The 19,307-nt window shown below is 37.9% G+C and overlaps 1 pseudogene; it reads left to right on the forward strand.

The window, feature by feature from the left end:
• The first annotated feature begins 13,767 nt into the window (after positions 1-13,767).
• Positions 13,768-15,489, forward strand: LOC125078171 (tigger transposable element-derived protein 1-like; annotated as a pseudogene).
• Positions 15,490-19,307: the final 3,818 nt, after the last annotated feature.

The following is a 19,307-nucleotide window of genomic DNA, read 5'->3' on the forward strand; positions in this document are numbered from 1 at the left end:
AGCAAATGGCCTTTTTATGTACTGGAGATATTTAAAAACCAAGCTGCATATTTCCATGAATATAGAGTCCTGTTTGTAACATAAATCCTCCCTTAGCTTTTAGAAAGCCGGAGCAGAGACCATTAGAAGAGCCATACTTCACCATTAATGATGCATTAAATTTTAACCACCGAAGTCATGTTTGTTTGTTTTTTTTAAGTCATTGTTAAGGAGATATTTTCATTATACTCAGGACCTTGCAGCTTAACTTAGTTCAATATTCTCTTTTGGCAAATTGATTATATTCAAATTGGCTTCTTACTCAAAGGATGTGAATGTCTTAAGTTGGATGAATCTTAATCAGTCCTTAAGGTAATTTAAAAGTTAGAGGAGATAAAATCCTCAGACACAGAGTAATACATATTATATAGGGAAAATATTAAGCCCCTGGAGGAAGAAACAGTTCAACCACTGTTTCTTTGTTATTAAGTACAATATGTTCCAGTGAAAAATACATACACTACCACTAGAAGGGGACAGTATGTAAAAAAAAAAGAAAAAAAGAAAAAGGAAAGGAAACTGAAAGTTCAACACTGCTAGAATCATTGTCTGTTTCTTTAATTTCTACTTTATATCTTCCTGAAAAAAAAAATGATTTAGGTAACAAAAAAACAAATCCAGTAACAGGGAAATAATCACAGAAAAAAGGACAGACTACAACTATTCCAATAATGCCATTTCAGTCACTGGGATAAGGTCAGAGATCTGGCCTCCCTGGTACTGAGACTCAAAGGGAAACTTGGTAACCTGACATGACTATCAAAAGAAAAGAGAAAGTAATGTGTGGGGTCCCCCAGGAAAACAAACCATTATATTTTAGAAACCTGTTAAACTTGAATCATGTTCCATTCTCTTTGACCATTAGACCGTGGCTCTTTAGTGACGTTTCGCTATGAGGTGAATTGTGTTCCCTCCCCTCAAAAAATAATACTTTGAAGTCCTAACCCGATTATGACTGTATCTGGGTAGGGTCTTTAAGAAGTAATTAAAGTTAAATGAGGTAATAAAGGTAGGGCTTAATTCCAAAGGACTGTGGACTTATAAGAGGAAGAGATCTCTCTCTCTCTCTCTCTCTCCAGTGTGAGAAGACAGCAAGAAGGCAAGCAAAGAAGAAAGCACTCACCAGCCCCTGACCATGCTAGCACCCTGATCTCAACCTTCCAGCCTCCAGAACTGTGAAAAAAAAATTTCTATTATATAATCCACCCAGTCAATGGTATTTTGTTATGGCAGCCCATGCTGACTAATACACACTTTGACATAAAAAAGGCTGTCACCCATAAGACATGAGAACACAGTATGCAAACTAGTGTCAGGAAAACGGCGTCTGATCCTAGCTCTGTATCTCCTTTCATGACTTGTCAGTACAGAAGACAGTAAGTTCTGGGGTGCCTGGGTGGCTCAGTGGGTTAAGCCACTGCCTTCGGCTCAGGTCATGATCCCAGGTCCTGGGTTCAAGCCCCACATCGGGCTTTCTGCTCAGCAGGGAGCCTGCTTCCTCCTCTCTCTCTGCCTGCTTCTCTCCTACTTGTGATTTCTCTCTGTCAAATAAATAAATAAAATCTTAAAAAAAAAAAAAGAAGACAGTAAGTTCTAATTAGATATATTTACCTGCCCTATACACTGCAAATAGAGCTGGCTCAGCTTCAGTGTCATGCACTAAAGTTATCTGTTTTCTTTAACAAGCTATATGGTAAGCCTATTCATATCAATCTGTTTTTGACAAGTTAAAAAGGAAAAGCAAGTTGTCTACATAGATATCCCAAAATATGAGACTGATTAATTAAATTATGGTGCTTTGACTATATAACTGTGAAGTTTTACTTTAAGAAATCTTAAAAAATATTCGATATAATATTAAGTAAAAAAATTTTAAAAGATATACTCTGATTACAATGACAGAAAAGCTCTAAAGATAACATTAAAATGAAAGTAGCAGTAATAGGTGGTTGAAACATGAGTTTTGCCTACATTTTATCCTGTGAAATGTTGCTAGATATCCTTTTTTATTATTTACAGTTTTGAAAACAAATCCAAAACACCTATGGATAACTGTCTTTTATTACAAAATTGACTGTGCCTTTTGTTGGTTATTGAAGTTTCCAATTGTGATTAAAGTTTCATTTGATTGATAGTGCTGTCATTTTAAATATACAGAGTCAAAAGTGACTGAATTGAAACAACCAAATGTTTCCATTTTAATGAGATCTGAAAGCTAATTTAGCTAAATACTTCAAGAGACAAGGTCAAGATGAATACTGGAGGGATTGGATATATTCATCTCACTATAAATATCAAGACTGTCTAGTGTGTCAAGATGAAATGACAAGGCATTCTTAGAAAAAGGAAAGCATTCATCCCCCACCAAAGCTAGATCCTGATCACCAAGCATGCGTGAATAACAAAGACCTCTTACCATTTATTCATTCGTTTACTTGTCATTTATTCAGTTGATATTTACTAATCAGAATGGGGTAGTGATTTGAGGCGTGGGCTTCAGAGTCAGACTGCCTGGATTTAAATCTCTGCTCTATCACTTACCAGAGCTCTGATCCCATGAATAAGTCAAGTTAAAGGTTGGATTTGCTGTGGTGTCTCAGTCAGTTTAGACTGCTATAACAAAAATACTATAATATGGGCAATATATAAATAACAAACAGTTATCTCTCACGGTTTTGGAGGCTGAGAAGTCTGAGATCAAGGCACCAGCAGATACACTGTCTGGTGAGAGCTTGCTTCCTGGTTCATAGACAGCTACGAGGACAGCTTCTCACTGTCTTCCATGGCAGAAGCATGGGGGAGCTTCCCGGGTCTCTTTTATAAGGGTGCCAGTCCCATTCATGAGAGGCATCTGCCTTCATGATCTAATCACTGCCCAAAGTCCCTACCTCCAAATATCATCACACCGGGGATTAGGTTTCAACTAATTGAGTTTGGAGGAGGAGCTATAAATTTCAGTCTGTAGCATGTGTAATAGATGACAACCAAAATTTCAGCGACTTAAAACACCTTGATTTATTTCTCACTCAAGCTACACTTCCACTGTGGGGGAGAGAGCTGTGCTCCACGTAATCACTGAACCAGCCAGGGTGATGGAGACTCTCACGTCTTTTAGCGGTGTATGCATGTCAGCTTTTTGAGCACTGGAGGGTCTCATACCAGCAATTAAATGCTTCAGCAGAGAAGTGATCCACAACACAGAAGTGACACATACCAATTCTACCCATAGCTTATTGCCCCTTACTAGCCACAAGACAACCTAACTGCAAGAAGGTAAGAAAATTATCCTTACATCCTTAGAAAGAGAGGAGACCCTGGAGAAGGGTGAACCACTAAAAGCTTCTATCACAACTTGGGCAAATTGCTTAACCTCTTTGTGGCTCTATTTTTATACCTGTAGAACAAAGATAATAATAGCTTATAGTTTAAAAGTTATTGCAAGGATTAAATTAATATACATAAAGCACTTCGAACTGTGCTTAACACCTAATATTCAATGAATGCAATTATTATTATGTACCAGTCATTCTGTTAAATAGTTGGGACAAAATGATGAATTAGACAGGTCTCCCTACCCTAGGAATTCACACATTAGCAGAGAAGAGATACATATAAGTAATGATTCCACAGAAAATCTGATTAATATCACTTGGGAAAATTATCTTAGTTCTGATTACTCAGTAATACACAAAAACAGAGCAGCATGGAAAAGTGGAACACAGGCTATGAAGTCAGTCAATTCTTTTTTTTTTAAACCATCAAGGCAGCTTCTAGAGTTTGTGACCATGCTCTTCTATCCTCCTTCCCTTTCTTTTTTTTTAAAGATTCTATTTATTTACTTGACAGAGAGAGATCACAAGTAGGCAGAGAGGCAGGCAGAGAGAGAGGAAGGGAAGCAGGCCCTCTGCTGAGCAGCGAGCCCGATGCGGGACTCGATCCCAGGACCCCGGGATCATGACCTGAACCGAAGGCAGCGGCTCAACCCACTGAGCCACCCAGGCGCCCCAAGTCAGTCAATTCTTGATTTGACCCTTGGCTTTTACTGACTGTGACTTAGGCAAGTGACTTAACCTCTCTGAGCCTCAGTATTCTTCTCTGTAAAACTGGAACTCAAAAACATTCACCTGAGGTTAGTTATGAGGATTAAATATGAAGCAGGTAGCATAATGTGTAACATGTAGTTCAATTAATAGGAGCTAGTGTTTTGAATATACACTTAAACATTCTAGACAGCAACTTTCTTTTTTTTTTTTTTTAAGATTTTACTTATTTATTTGTCTCAGAGAGGGAGAGAGAGCAAGCACAGGCAGACAGAATGGCAGGCAGAGGCAGAGGGAGAAGCAGGCTCCCTGCAGAGCAAGGAGCCTGATGTGGGACTCGATCCCAGGACGCTGGGATCATGACCTGAGCCGAAGGCAGCTGCCCAACCAACTGAGCCACCCAGGCGTCCCTAGACAGCAACTTTCTATGATTGATTCATTCCAAGTCAGTAAACATATACAGAGCACTTGTGTGCTTACCCATACTCCCTGGGGAATATAAATTTATCTAGTTTGCCTTTTTCAGGTCACATCAGTAAAGCAAAAAATGAAAAATAAAACAGAACAAAAACCTACATAATCTAGAGCAACATATTCTTTGATCTAGGCCTTACCCTGCTCCCACCCCTACTCTCCAAAATTGAACCCCCTTTAGATTCTTCCTAGTTATTTTGCAAGTTGCCAAACTTGTGGCTTCTCTGAGATCTAGTCTTCTTTCCTTCCTCTTTGTTCATATTCCTGCACTGGACCTCTAGAGAGGGCTCTCTGGCTCCCACCAGCTCCACTGCACCCCACCACACCCCTCACTGAAATGCATAAGGTAGTGCATAGAGGGGAGGATGGGATGCTTTGTGGTAAATCAGCTGCTGTGGATATCCTTTAATTAACTTTTAACTTACGAACAATAAACTCTCACATTCCTATGAATACCTACTTATTTGTGTTTAGTCAAGAATCTTCCCAATTTTTTTATTTTGAGTAGTTGTGCAGATGTTAGCACAATCAGGATGAGTGTGCCCTGTTAAAAAGTCGAGTTGCAAATCTACCCAACCAGATGACCCCTCTTCTATCACAAGTTTTTTTTTTAAATGACACCAAATACCATAGAAAAGATAGGCAGTTGGTATTTTTTGATGTGTGTTCCTAATAAATAATTACCAATATGCTTTTCTATTGTATAAGTCCTAATATCCTATAGATAATAAGTATATAGTAATAGCTTATAACATAGCTATTAATTATTAATTATTAATAAATTATTGAAATATCCTCAGTGGAATTATATTAGGTCTTCCGGAGCCTCCAGCCTGAGCTTTATGGCTATAAGCGCTAGAAAACCAAGAGCATCAGAGGAGCTTGGGGCTAAAGTTTCTACCTCACTAATCCATTGAGCTTCTTGATGAACTCCTAGGAGTTGAGGGAGGGGTGTTTCCTGCGCTCTGCCCCTGGACACTGACAACCACCAAAGACACCACATGTTGCATTTGCCTGAAGTCCATGGTGACCTCCTCCACAGAACAGTGCTGTTCTGAGGCCAAATCCTGGGCCTCTGGTTAAGGTTCAGCTGCTGAAATCAGTCCTTCCCCACCCACGTACCTAATTTAGAAAGAACCTCAGGCTACTGTCTACAGGTCTTTAGTCCCAGGACCCTGTGTGTCCCAGGACACTTTATCTGCCTCTTTGCCTCTCTGGCATTAGCCAAGTTCACTGAGAAGCAGCATGAAAAGCCCTCCAGAGGAGGTGAGCCCCAGTGTGCCTGGCTAGGAGAAGACTGTGACTCCCTTAGTTGGTGACCAAGCCCTCAACAACCAGCCACCTGATCTGAGACCTGATCTGAGACCTCCTGCTTCCTTCCTGTTCTAGCAAGATTTCTCTCATTGGAGCTGCATATGTTTTCCTTTTGTCTTTTTTTTTTTTTTTTTTTTTTGAGAGATACTGAACAGGAGTGTGAGAATGTGTGTCTGTGTGGGGGTTTTCATTTAGGGCGGTGTCTCATACTGTATCTCAGTATATATTTACATTTACTTAAAAAATGTGAACTCACTTTCATGATTGGCATTTCACTTTAGTAACAAACACCTTTGATTTAAGAAATTATTCTTATTTTCTTTATTCATTCAAGAGCTATTTATTCCTGCCAGTGCTAAGACAGTGATGAATAAGCCAGCTCTAATAGAACTCACATTCTGTTGGGCTAGAAAAACATTGAAGAAATAATACCATAATTCCTTAAATTACAATTATGTTAAGTGCTAAAAAGGAGGAAAATGAATTGCTAAGAGAGGAAATGACAAGGCACCTGACTTATCCAAAGAGGGGGAAAGGCTTCCTAGAAGGGGTGCTGACTGAGCTGAACTCTCAGGGGTAGGTAGAAAATAACTGGGCAAAGGATGTGTGTGAGGTGTAGGAAAGCACCATACTAGAGAACATTGCAGGAAGTTGAAACAACAGGTGCAAAGGCCCTGGGGAAGGGAAACAATGATGACTCTCGGGAACTGAAAAAATGTGACTGAAATGCAAACATTCAGGGAGAGCATGCCCAAGTGGAAGCTGGTGAACAGGCAGAAGCCAGATCCCGAGGGGTCTTGTTCACCACAACGAAGACTCTGGTCTTTATCTTATAAGGAGCTATGGAAAGAATTGGAAGACTGTAAGCAAAAAAGTAATCTGATTCTTTTTTAAAGAGATAATTCTAATTGCTGTGTGGGAAAAGTATTGGAGGGAGGGAGGGAATAGAATTAAGAAGTTATTTCATTAGTCTTAACTGAGAGGTGATAATGGGTTGGACTAACTTGTGGCAGTAGAGATAGAGAAAATTGGGCAGTCCTGAGATATGTTTAGGAGGTAGACTTCACAAACAACTAAGGCCTGAAACTTCAAACTAGTAGACATGAATTTAAGTTTTAAAAGGGAAAAAATTTAGTAAGGTTGAGGAATATCCGTGTTTAGAAAGGGTGGCAGTTTACTTTGAGATAATAACATTTATGCAAAGTCTAGGGGTGTTATGGCAAAGTCAGATTTTATGCCTAAAACCTAAAATTTAGGGTTGTTGGATCTATCTATCCTTTATGCCATATAAAATGCATTAATTTATATATTATACATTCCTTTCATAAATATTCATGTATTATATGAATACATATTCATATTGTATTTATGAATATCTGTGTATTCAGAATGTGCCCTTAAGAACAATGAGGAACTCAGATGTTCAGCTTACATTTCTCTTGAACATTGGGCTACAGTGATTGGGCTACTCGGCCTGGTTAGTGTGCTTGAGAAATAATGGAAATAGAAAATGTGTTTATATTACATATTTTAAATTGTATCTGCATTTTATTGCTACTTTGTTTCTTCCTCATTCCTTAAAGAAGAAGGATCTATAACAACTAAAGCTATGGGTTCCCAGGGAAGCCAGACACAGATATAGTAGCTGGAGAGAAAGATCTCTAACATCTCCATTTCCTTCACCCTTCTGGAGTCAGATTCATTCCTTGCACTGAGAAGGTCTGATGAGTGAGAGGTGAGTTGTGGCCGTCTGATACTTCTGAGGAGGTGCCACTCGGTGAATGAGGACTTAAGAAATAGGAGCTCTACCTCCCACACTTGACCTGACTTCCTGGATTGCCTTGAGTGGATTACTTGACTCTGAACTAGATTGCATCTGGGATCCCCATAATACATGTTTTATGATTCAAACAAAGACTACAAAGTCTCCTATCTCATAGTTCACAGACATGGTTTCTCTAATAATTTTTTAAAGATTTTATTTATTTATTATTTGAGAAAGATTGAGAGAGAGAGAGAGAGAACTCTAGAGAACACAAGCGTTGGAGAGGGAGAAGCCGGGTCCCCACTGAGCAGGAAGCCCAATGCGGGGCTCAATTCCAGGACCCTGGAATCATGACCTAAGCTGAAGGCGGCTACTTAACCAAATGAGCCATCTAGGTGCTCCTGGTTTCTCTATTCATTAATTCATTTGACAAATGAGAAGCACTTTGTCTGTAGCCATCAGGCAAACGGCAATGAACATAAGCAGACAAACATCCTCATGGAATTTACATTCTAGTGTTGGCAGTGGCTCCATTCAAACTCTGGTATCCTTAATAAGCAGTTAAAAGAGGTGTTTTTTGTTTCTTTTTTTTTTTTCTAACACTAGAAAGAGAAAGTTTGTTCTTCAATATTTACCATACCAGGCAGCATCTCCTTCCTTCAGGAGCCCATTCCTCTGAAGACTCAAGTAGGGTGAAGTAGTTCCTTCTTCTTACTTTTTATATGTGGCTTGCTTCAGCACCCACACCAGGATTGCATGTCTGATGGCCCCTCAGCTTACTGTACCCAGGCCACTTTAAGGGAAAGAGGTCAGGGGAGTTTCCACCGTAAAGACAGGGTCACTGAAGGTTTGGTGAAGTAGATTTACAGAGTCCGTTACCTGGTTTTAACTAACTTGCCATTGCAAAATAGAAAGGTGGCTCTAAAAGATTCCTACCCAAAAAAATGACAGTTGGAACTTAATGCCAATCATATATGGAATACTTACATGCCATTTACTGTACACCAGCCACTGTCTTAAGTGCTTTGTCTCTATTAATTCATTTAACCTTCACAAAAACCCAGTGAGGAAGGGATTATTTTTACCCCCCACCTTTTTTTTTTAAGTAGGCTCCAAGCCCAGTGTAGAACCCAGGGCAGAGCTTGAACTCACAACACTGGGATCAAGACCTGAATTGAGATCAAGAGTTCAGCACTTAACAGACAGAGCCACCCAGGTGCCCTCTTCTAGTCCTATTTTAGACATGAGGAAACTGGGCCATGGAGAGTTTGTTTCTAGTTCTTAATCCAGCTCAGGCAACTGTCTCTGCTCAGTGCTTTTAAGTACCAATGACACTCCTTATAAGCACAAGGAAACAAGAAAACAGCAGAGAGAACACTTCTCCTCCTCTTGGTACAACACCTCAGTCATACATCTCGGGAAGTTAAAGTTTCGACCAGTGTGACAGTCAAACAAATTTTCATGAAACTATCAAGAAGGTTATTTGAAATATGGATTTGCATTCATTATCCTTAATGATGAACTTTTCCTTGTTTATTATATTTTGGGATATCAGGCCAATAATAGTAGGGCATGTGTTGAATGAATAAATGAATTAATTGACATGTGTTAGTGTTTTCTTGAATAAGCACCATGAAACATTTTACAAGGAAAATTTGAAGAACAAAATTTGTTGGGTTTTTTTTTTTTAAGATTTTTATTTATTTGACAGACAGATCACAAGTAGGCAGAGAGGCAGGCAGAGAGAGAGGAGGAGGAGGCAGGCTCCCTGCTGAGCAGAGAGCCTGATGTGAGGCTCGATCCCAGGACCCTGAGATCATGACCTGAGCCGAAGGCAGAGGCTTTAACCACTTAGCCACCCAGGCGCCCCACAAAATTTGTTTTTGTTTTTTTTTTTTTAAGATTTTTTATTTATTTATTTGACAGAGAGAGATCACAAGCAGATGAAGAGGCAGGCAGAGAGAGAGAGTAGAGGGAAGCAGGATCTCCCCCGAGCAGAGAACCTGATGCGGGACTCGATCCCAGGACCCTGAGATCACGACCCGAGCCGAAGGCAGCGGCCTAACCCACTGAGCCACCCAGGCGCCCCCAAAATTTGTTTTTAATGTCTCTGCTAACAACCCTGAAGTCCCTGACTTCTTAGCATGGCATTTAAGATCTTCCATGATGTTTGTGACCGTCTTCTCCATCTCTCAGAATTCCCAGGTTACTTTTGCTTTCCACCAGTCTCTTCTCCAGAGTGTCTCTACCGGGCTGTCAGTATTTGGTTGAGTCTTGGTCATTGCATTAGGCATGTGTCCCCAAAGGGACCCCTTTCCCTCACTATTACACATCGTCCCAGTTACCTGAGGCTCAAATGTCATATCCTGTCAGAACCAACTTTTCTACACTCTCAGGACTTTATTTATAGATCTATTGTATATTTGAAACATTTGTTTCAATTATGGCTAGGGCTTCCACATGTGAGTGTGCATGTTGTGAAATGCACACAGTTGCCCACTGGAGGTGAATGGAGGCTGAAGTTTAACAGATTTATTTATTTATTTATTTATTTATTTATTTATTTATTTATTTAAGATTTTATTCATTTGCCAGACAGAGATCACAAGCAGGCAGAGAGGCAGGCAGAGAGAGAAGAGGAAGCAGGCTTCCCACTTAGTGGAGAGCCCGATGCAGGGCTTGATTCCAGGACCCCAAGATCATGACCCGAGCCGAAGGCAGAGGCTTTAACCCACTGAGCCACCCAGATGCCCTGAAGTTTAGCCCACACTGTTCACCAGATTGTGAGCCTAGAGGCACCTTCTTCTAATTCACACATTGGATAATGCTGTTTTAACTAGATTAACTCCCCCAAGAGTAGAGAGCATTCTTGTTCATCTGGCACAGTTCCTGGCAACACGCCTTGTCAAAAGACTCTCAGTAAATACCTGTTGAATTGAATTTCAGAGTACATTTTCAGACATAAAGTTCTGACATGCTCCATCATTTTTAATCTCCTTTATTCAGTTATGCAGGAAATCAGCAACCACACTGACTTTATGCTCTTTTAAGCATCTCTCACAGTGTCAAGTACCTTAGAGATATTTAGTGGCGATTAATTTATTATGATAAATGACCCTCATTCATTTTCTGCTCTTTTCATCACATTTTCTTATCTATTTTATGATCTACTTTCTAAGTTTTATTTATTGTGTTTTATCTTCCAAAGAGCCTTACATGATTATAGTGCTCACATACATAATAAATTCTGAAGTTTTTGTAGTTAAATCAAATGAGACATTGAATATGCCTAAGAATTTATGATTCCTTATAAACTACAGTGCCATAATACACAGCAGGAATCCAATAGATTTGATTATTGACAAAATGAGATCATAGTTAAAGATCCTGAAAAAATTTTAAATTAAAAAAAGGCCTAATTACCTATGCATGTAGAAAATTCTATCAACAACTATCAAGTGTTAATTTCATTGGGTTTTCTACTAGAGGTCTCATGTAAACCAATGAAAAAATATTCCTTTACACACGTGTATTGGTCTTTTGAAAGGTCTTGATAGACAAATTTAGAGGATGATATGCAAAACAAAAAAACAAACAATAACATCAACAACAACCAAAAAACCCTACCTACTCTATACAAAGAGGGAAGAAGAGGAAGAGGAGGAAAGGAATAACAACTGCTATTAATCTTTTTAAAGAAAAAGCTGGGGTGCCTGGGTTGCTCAGTCGGTAAAGCATCCAACTCTTCATTTTGGCTCAGGTCATGATCTCAGGGTCAAGCCCCAAGTCTGGCTCAGCATGGAGTCTGCTTGAGATTTTCTCCCTCTCCCTCTGCACTAGCCACCTACCCACCCACTTCATACGTGAGCTCAGTCTCTAAAATAAATAAATAAATAAAACACACACTCTCTCCTCTCTCTTTCTCTCTCTCTAAAATAAATAAATCTGGGACACCTGGATGGCTCAGTGGGTTGAAGCCTCTGCCTTCGGCTCAGGTCATGATCCCAGGGTCCTGGGATCGAGCCCCGCATCGGACTCTCTGCTCAGCAGGGAGCCTGCTTTCTCCTCTCTCTCTGCCTGCCTCTCTGCCTACTTGTGATCTCCGTCTGTCAAATAAATAAATAAAATCTTTAAAAAATAAAAAAAATTAAAAATAAAATAAAAATAAATCCTAAAAAAAGAAAAGATTCACTTTCAGGTTATGTGGAAATTCATAATTTTCCAGAAGAGAGCAACTATAAGGATTAAATAACTGAAGCCTTTTTTTTTTTTTTTTAAGTAAGCTCTATACCCAATGTGGGGCTTGAACTCGCAACACCAAGATCAAGATTTGCATGCTTCATCAACTGAGGGTGCCAGGCACCCAAAGGATTAAATAACTAAATCTTTTTAAAATGATCAAAAAATGGGATAATTTAGTGAAAACCATCAAATAATTAAAGACTAGCTGAACATTAAAGATGCAAAAGATCAAACCTCAAAGCTCATGTGCTGAAGTTTAAAACAAAGGTCCAGAGACTTTGAATCACCCAACTCAGTTAAAAGTTAAAAGTTATTAATCACTGCTTTCCTCCCCTGAAACTGAATTATACTCATCACTTGATCATTAAGGAAGTTAAAATATATCTCATGAAGGTAAGATGTATTTTGTATGAAATATGTTATATATGTTAAAATATTTCTATAGTATCTATAGAAGCAAACAAGGCTTTCCATATGATCAAAGACTATGGAATCAGACTGCTTGCGCTCCAGTCCTGGCTACACCATTTGTTAGCCTCATGACCTTGGCAAGTTACTTGATGTCTCCATTCTATAAAATGGGGATAATAAATGTACCCAACTCAGAATGTTTTGGTGGGGGAAGCAATGAAATTCTATGTGTAAAATATTTAACACAGGGCCTGGACCATAGGAAACATCCAATAAAATTTTATGATTGTCATTAGAGATATGATAAAGAACTTACGAACCAAGCTGATAATAAAATACCAAAAGTTTTCAAATATTGAACATCCACAATTTATCAGTGACCACGTTAGTCATTTTCTGTACATTATTTTTTTTAATTGGTTGTTTTTAAATTGTAGAAGACACACAGCCCCATGGCAAAAGAATGAAAAGAACACAGCGTGATTTAATGTGAAAGTGAAAATGAAAATATCCCAGCCTACACCGATATTGAAGTTGACAATTTCTATTCCAAGGACTCAGAGCTAACTGCTCTAAACTTTATTTTTGGTAGAATAAGTCAGGTGCTCCTAGAGATTTCTATGCCTATAATAGCATATACATATATAACCCTCATCTTTTAGTACACAAATTGCTATCCATACTATCCTGCAACTTGCTTTTTTCTATTTATTATATACTGATTTTCTTCCTCTTTCATTTTTTTTTAAATAAACTTTTCATGCTGGAATAATTTTGAACTTAGATCAAGTTGTAATATGAACTTACAAGTAATATGAGACATGAAATATGAACACATTACATGACAAAGGTACATTTGTCATCCATAAGAATTAATACTGGTACATTAGTATTAACTAGACTCTGCACTTTGTTCAGATTTCAATAGCTTCTCTGCTAGTGTCTCTGCATAGTGTTATATGGCATAAGTGTACCATAATATACATACTCCTGTTGACAAATTTTCATATTGTTTCTAGTTTTTGTTATTGTTTGCAATATTGTTTTGTTATTGTTTGTAATGAACACGAATTTGTGTACAGGCACGCCTCTTTTTATTGCCCTTTGCTTTATCACACTTCACAGATCTGAAGTTCTTACCAACTGAAGGGCTATGACAGCCCTGTATCTAGGAAATCTATTGGCACGATTTTTTTCAGCAGTGTTTTCTCACTTCATGTCTTTGCATCAGATCTTGGCAATTCTTGCAATATTTCGAACTCTTTCATTATTTTATTAATTTTGACCATGTGTGATCAATGATCTTTGATGCTGCTATTGTAATTGGAGGTGGGGGGCACCATGAGCCATGCCCATATAAGACAATGAATTTAATTGATAAATGTTGTGTGTTCTGATGGCTCCACCAACTAGCTGTTCCCTTGGCCTCCCTATTCCCCGAGACACAACAATACTGATACTAGGCCAATTAATAACTATACAATGGATTCTAAGTGTTCAAGTGAAAGGAAGTGTCACATGCCTCTCACTTTAAATCAAAAGCCAGAAATAATTAAGCTTAGTGAGGAAGGCATGTCGAAAGTCCAGATAAGCCAAAAATTAGGCTTCTTGCAACAGTTACTCAAGTTGTGAATACAAAGGAAACGTCCTTGAAGGAAATTCAAAGGGCTACTCCAGTGTACACATGAATGATAAGAAAGCGAAAGAGCCTTATTGCTGATATGGAGAAAGTTTTGGAGGTCTGGGTAGAAGATCAAACCAACCACACCATTCCTGTAAGCCAAAGCCTAATCCAGAGCAAAGCCTGAGCTCTCTTTAATTCTATGAAGCCTGAGAGAGGTGAGGAAGCTGTAGAAGTTTGAAGGTAGCAGAGGTTGGTTCATGAAGCTTAAGGAAAGAGGCTCTCTCTGTCATATTAACATGCAAGGTGAAGCAGCAAGTGCTGATACAGAAGCTGCATCAAGTTATCCGGAAGATCTAGCTTGGATTAGTCATGAACGTGGCTACACTAAACAGGATTTTCAGTGCAGATGAAACAGCCTTCTATTGGAAGAAGATGTCCTCAAGGAGAGAATAGCTAAGAGAAGAAGTCAATGCCTGGCCTCAAAGCTTCAAAGGGCAGACTGACTCTCTTGTTAGGGGCTAAGGCAGCTGATGGCTTTGAATTCAAGTCAATGCTCACTGACCATTCTGAAAATCCTGGGGCCCTCAGGAATTGTGCTCAATCTACTCTACCCGTGATCTGCAAATGGAACAATGAAGCCTGGGTGACAGCACATCTGTCTACCACATGGTCTACTGAATATTTAAGCCCACTCTTGAGAGCTACTGTTCAGAGAAAAAGATTACTTTCAAATCATTACTGCTCATTGACAATGCGCCTGGTCACCCAAGAGCTCTAATGGAGATGTACAGTGAGATGAATATTGTTTTCACACCTGCTAACACAACATCCATTCAGCCCTTGGATCAAGGAGTAATTTCATCTTTCAAACCCTGTTGTTTAATAAATACATGTCATAAGGCTATATAGTGATTCCTCTAACAGATCTGGGCAAAGAACTGAAATCTTTTGGAAAAGGTTCACCACTCTAGATGCCATTAAACATTTGTGTTTCATGGGAAAAAGTCAAATATCAATATTAACGGGAGTTTGGGAGAACCTGATTCTGCCCTCCTGGATGACTTTGAGGGGTTCAGGACTTCAGTGGAGGAGATAACTGCAGATTGGTGGAAAAGGAAGAGAAGAAGAATTAGAAGTGGAGCCTGAAGATGTGACTGAATTGCTACAATCTCATGATAAAACTTTAATGGATAAGAAGTTGCTTCCATAGAAGGGAATAAAAGGGGGGTTTTCTTGAGGTGGAATTTATTCTTGGCGCCGAGGCTGTGAAAATTGTTGAAATGGCAACAGAGGATCTAGAATGTTACATAAACTTAGTTGATAGAGCAGAGACAGGGCTTGAAAGGATTAACCCCAATTTTGAAAAGTTCATTGTGGGTAAAATGGTATCAAACAACATCACATGCTACAGAGAAATCAGTCATGAAAGGAAGAGTCAATCAGTGTGGCAAACGTCACTGTTAACCTTATTTTAACAAATTGCCGCAACCATCCCAACCTTCCGTAACCACCACGCGGATGGGCCATCCACATTGAGGCAAGACCCTCCAACAGCAAAAAGATTATGCCTCACTGAAAGCTCAGATGATGGTTAGCATTTTTCAGCAATGAAGTATTTTTTAATTAAGGCATGCACATCAGTTTTTTGGACATAATGCTATTGCACACTTAATAGACTTCAGTATAGTGTAAACAAAACTTTTAAGTGCACTAGGAAACCAAAAAATTCATTTTACTTACTTTATTGAGATGTTCATTTTATTGTGGTGGTCTGAGGTCTGCAGTATCTTTGTTCATTTGTACGATAGGATAATCTTAGAAATAGAACTGCTGGGTTGAAAGATGTGTACATTTTGTGTATAAATTTGATGTGCATATTACCATATTGCCTTCAGAGAAGTTTACACTAATTCATATTCTACAACGTTTAAATGAGTTCTTATTTCCCCATGAATCTTGTTGATATGAGAGTGAAAATGACATTTTGGTTTTTTTTTTTATTTGCAGTTCTTTAATAATGAGTAGAGGATCTTTTCAAATGTTTATTGGCAATTTGTATTTCATTTTTGTATGAGGTACCAATTTTTCTCCTTTATGCAGAAGTTGTTCATTTTTTCCTTATTGATTTATGAGAGCTCTTTTATACTAAGGAAATTGGCCATTTGTTATATTTGTTGCAAATATTCTTCTAGCTGACATTTTGTCTTTTGACTTTACTTATATCAATATTTAGCTACACACAAAATGAAAAAATTTAATTACCATATTTCCTTTTACACTCTGGGTTTTATTTTTGTTCCATGACAATATTATTATAAAATATTCACCTCTGTATATATTATTTCTAATCATAATTTTGTAAAGTAATTGTTACAAGAACAATTGATATTCTCAAGGAATATTGAGATGTCTTCAGACACAACTTTATAAGTACTACTCTATTACAAAGATCTTATGAAATCATTTCAAAAGATTAAAACCATGACTCTGACTTTGTTTTATTGGATTTCTCCTTATTTTGGAACTTGACATTGAAGGGTTTGCAGAAACCCAGAGAAAACTAGGATGAATCATGGTCAGTTTGTCTTTGGTTGCGTTAAACTCTGATATTTGTGTGTCTTCCTTTGATATATTTCCAAGGTGGTTTTTTTTGGCGTGAGCTTCTTTTTATGCTGTTGAACCTACTGACCCATAAACCCTTTATTTCATGAACTTCTTCAGCTCAGAAAGAGGTGAAACGCACTTCCATGGCAATGATTGATTGATTGATTGATTGATTTTTAGTTTATGTCAATCAAAATGCTATGTCAGGTCCTTGAACCAATCTTTCTTTGAGGCCAAAGTGGGTTGAGAGCTCCACTAATGTCCTCTTTAAATGCTTCATAGAAATACATGTATATGTTCCAAGGTTTCTCCTAGGTTACATTTTCTTGAGCATGGTGCTTCCTATTCTTATCTTTACACCAAGAGTTAGTCATCTTTTTAGTGTTTATTAGGTTTTCTACTTAGCTGATGCCAATTTTTATTTTATCCCAGTGGTGGAAGCACTCACTGAATATAGTTTCCCAAATTGTTTTTGTCTTGCTTCTTTGTTGATGAGGTCATTTCCATCACAAATATAAGCCTTTGACTAATTTACATTCCACTCTCTGACTCAATCAAATGGACTATCTCATGGCAAAGATCCATCACGTTCTTCATTTCTTCAATCTCATTGCTAATAGTTAAATTTTGTTTCAGAGTCCTTAAAAAAAAAAAAAGAACATTTAGGCATTTTCATGGAAATAAGTGGAGAAGAGTAGGCAATAAAGAAACTATGTCAAAGTATAGTTGCTGGGCGATTAACAAGATTTATCCTGTAGCTAAATGGTTTATTTATTCATTTATTCCACAAATATTTAAAAGCACCTACTATATGCCAGGCATTGTCAGGGCTGCATGATCCCTCATGGAGCTAAGTCAAGTGCTGGGATAATTATAGCCAGTATATATTGATTGTTTTGTCGGTGCTGGACAGTGTGCTGCATGCTTAAATAGCTCTATATCAAGTTCTTCACTTGTAAGGTGGGGATAATAGTCGAAGTTATACATAAAAAGTTGAAAGAATTGAATGAAATAATATGTGTAAAGCTAGAACAAGGCTGAATATATACATATATATATAAACACACCTTAGTTGTTATAGTTTTATGATTATCATTATTTTCTTTGCTATTTAAAATACCTCACAAAGCTGGGCTATTGTTATCCTCATTTTACAGATAAGAAAATTGAAGCTTAGTAAATTTAAGAAAGCTATTCAAGGAAGACCACACAGTTAATAATAACAGAGGTAGGATTCAATATCAGGTAAACAATTATCAGCTTATTCTTTCAACCACTCAGCTTTCTAGTTTCCTATACTCTGGATAACGTGTAAAATTTAAACTTCCTCTCTAGTACAATTATGGATGGTTGTACATATCATGGACTTTTCTGGTCAAAACTGCAAATATTAAGTTGGTAAATGCTAAGGGTAGACTTTATTGCCCCCATTTTCTAGTTGAGAAAAAGAGATTTAGAGAGGTCTTATACGGAAAAAGTGTCTGAGCTTAGATCTTGAAACAGGGGTCCAAGTCCATATCACACTGACTAAAGCTCTTTTTAACCCTATTAAAACACAGTCATGGTGAAAATATCTATTCACATTTATGGAATACATTTAACAGTATTACTGATAGTTACAGTTATAGTGGTGAACATCATCACTAGCTCTTAAATTATACAATATGACTGACTATATGGCTTTAAGAAATAGTCTAAAATATAGAAATGTTTGTGAATGTAATTTTTTTGAAATATAAAAAAGAAAGAAAGAAAGAAATGTCTTAAGATTTTGAAAGACATTTCTAAAATTTTTATTTATTTATTTATTTGAGCAAAAGAAAAAGCATGAAGGAAACAGGGGGATGGAGAGAGACAAGCAAACTCTGCACTGAGCATGGAGCCTGATGTGGGGCTCAATCTCAGGACCCTGAGATCATGACCTGATCTGAAATCAAGAGTAGGATGTTCAATTGATTGAGCCCCCCAGGCACTCCTTGGATATTTTGAAATACACTTTTTATTTTGGAGAAATTTTAGATTTGCAGAAAATTTGCTAAAAAAACCCTGAGAGTCTACATGTACCCCTCCCTGTTTCCCCATTACACTGCCAGTGTACATTATCATCGCACATTTATCAAAACTGAGAAACTGACATTGGAACATTATTGGTAACCAAACGACTGACTTTTTCTGGATTTTCCCAAACATTTTCATTAGTGTTTTCTTTCTGTTCCAGAATCCAGTCCAGGGTACCACACTGCATTTAGTTGTCATGTATTCCCTGTCTCCTCTGGTCTGTAACAGTTTCTCAATCCTTCATTGTTCTTCTTGAGCTTATGTTGAAAAATACCAGCCAGGTATCCTGTAGAATGTCCCCCCCTGCCTGGGTTTTCCTGATGTTTTTTTCATGTTTTGACTGGGGTTATATTATGAACATTTTAAAGTGGAGGGATTAAAAAAATAATAATAATCCAAAAAAATGTATAAGGAAAAGCAACAAGCTTTTGACCTACACCAGTCCTGGCAATTTTTTAAAATGTGAATCTCACCTAAAAAAGGTCATTAATTCAACAAAAATTTCTTAAGCACCTACTATGTACTAGACACTATTCCAGGCACAGACGGTATATTAAGGACAACCAGCCTAGACTGAATGGTTGTGAAAGGCCTCTTGGAGGAGGAAACATTTGAAAGGCCCAAATGACAAGATAGAACTAGACAAGAGCAGAGATTTGGGAGAAGACCATTTAGGCAAAGGGGTAACTAGTGCAAAGGCTTTGTAGCACAGAGTAAACAATGTATTTGAAAAGCT

Source organism: Lutra lutra, chromosome 10, assembly GCF_902655055.1.
Source record: "Lutra lutra chromosome 10, mLutLut1.2, whole genome shotgun sequence".
Classification (NCBI taxonomy): domain Eukaryota; kingdom Metazoa; phylum Chordata; class Mammalia; order Carnivora; family Mustelidae; genus Lutra; species Lutra lutra.